Source organism: Buceros rhinoceros, unplaced genomic scaffold, assembly GCF_000710305.1.
Source record: "Buceros rhinoceros silvestris isolate BGI_N320 unplaced genomic scaffold, ASM71030v1 scaffold7166, whole genome shotgun sequence".
In the NCBI taxonomy this organism is placed as follows: Eukaryota; Metazoa; Chordata; class Aves; order Bucerotiformes; family Bucerotidae; genus Buceros; species Buceros rhinoceros.
The window spans coordinates 1,931-4,089 of NW_010419243.1; positions in this window are offsets into that span (position 1 = coordinate 1,931).

Consider the following 2,159-nt stretch of genomic DNA (forward strand, 5'->3'; position numbering starts at 1 on the left):
TGGAATGATAGAATTGGTTTATCAGTTCAAATAAAAATAATTTAGTGATCCTCTTCATCACTAGAATTCTCACTGAGACACTATACAAAGTAGTAGTAGCAGATAATCCATCACACATTGAAGAATTTGAAATACTTTCTCTCTTAGCTGTCATAAGGCAAGCCTTCCCAGCAGTGGCTGTGTAAGCATTGACAATGTGAAAGTTAAGTTTGCCTGGTTCCTTTAAATAAGATACTTTGACTTGGACAAATTGTTGTAAAATCTGATATACAGTTAGATTTCACATCTGTCCAGACACGCTGTAATGTTTAGCGGTGAGCTGTGTATCCGTAAATGTGTTACAAGGAATGCTCTACAAAACTACTCTATGGCCTTGCTTAAATTCATTGATGCATTAGTTATTTTATTTCAGGCACGTGATTTTTAAAAACCCACACAGACAATGATACATAAATGTCTACCCAATTACTTTTCCCTAGTATGACTGAGTACAGAGTAGATACGTTATACAGTTCATTACAGTTGAATAGTAACTCCTTGTGTATAAGTAGGGTCTTTGTAATAGATTGTATTACATTGAATTTTTATGCATTATTACTATTATTTAACAAGACATTTTGCTAGAGTGATATAGTTGTAACTTATTAATTTACTCAGGAAATATTATGTAGCCAGGATGCCATATGTATGCTGACATTTATCATGGCAAGTAACTTTTTTTTCCCCCCCAAGTTATACACCACATCTCTTTCATTTTTAATAAAAGCATTGCATATATTTTCTGAAAAGACTAATATGTATTTGATATGTGGCATAGCAAAGTTCAGTCTAATTATCTTAGGAGCTGTTTTTTAATATAATTCCAATTTGTTTTTATATATTTGTTATGACGGAAAACTGAAATATGCAGCTATGCATTTCTGTTCAATGCATGAATTTGTCTTTTTGTTGTGCAATTGTTTAAAAAGTGAGTAATAACGATTAAAAATATTGTTACTAGCTGCAAGCCTGTCTGTTGAATCCACTAGAAAGGGTGCATTTGTCAGCCTGCAGAAGCCTTCTTGCGATACTTGCAGTGGTGTGTGCTTTTGACTTCGGAAAGAGCTTGGCTCTCACAATCCCACTGAAAGAGGACAACCTTTGCAGACAAAGTGCCTTGGGAAAGAAGGGCAGGGAGTTAATTTGGCTGTGAAACGCTGGTATAAATACAGCAATCAGATAAAGAGAAAAAGGCAAATTTTCTCCAGAATGGAGAAATGTATAATTCAACTGCACAACTTGACGTTATCATCTGACAGGGAAGAGATCTTTAACACGGAGGATTAGGCATCAGATCAGTCAAACCCATCTGCTATGACATTTGGTTTCCTTAAGACCCATATTCTCTGCAAGTTCGTAGAACTGGCTCAAGTTACCAGGAATAAACTATATTATGAGTAACACACAAATATTGTGCTAATCACTGGACTTTTTGAAGAGAACTAATTTTAAAACTTCATTAACATACTTATTGCTGGCAACTAATACTTCTAAGACAATTAATAAAATTAGTCTTGTGAACACTAGCAATTATCAACAGATGGGCAGTTGCTTACATAAATATTATATTGGATGTTTTTTTGGGTTGTTGTAGAAGTGTTGCTCTTACTACTCTGTATATATCTGATGCAATATCTGTGCCATTAATTTACAATCATGAAAATGGCATAAGAAATAAAGAGAGATTTTCAAGTTATGTGAATGAGTCATTTCAAAAACCACTGTTTTTCTGAATTTAGTTCAAGACAGCCCACACCAGGGTGAACGCAGAGTATATCAACATCTGTAAAAGATCTTGGGTCTGATGAATTTGTTAGTCTTTAAAACATTTGTCTCTGTAGAGAATAGTGATCTTTGATTTCCAAAGGGCTTTCTTTTTTTCCCCTCTAACTATATGAGACATAAAAAGAGAAATTCAGGGAAGGTTTAGCACATTACTTTATAACAGGATTTATCTTTTTCTTTTTGTTTTTCTATCTGCATTTTTTCCTGTGGCTTAAAACTAATTAAAACCAATCGACTTTTAATCTGCAAACATGTATTAATATGTTTAACAGTGTGCACATGGGTGGTCACTCAGTTTTGTAAAGCTAAGGAAATGAGAAAATATTTGCTGAACT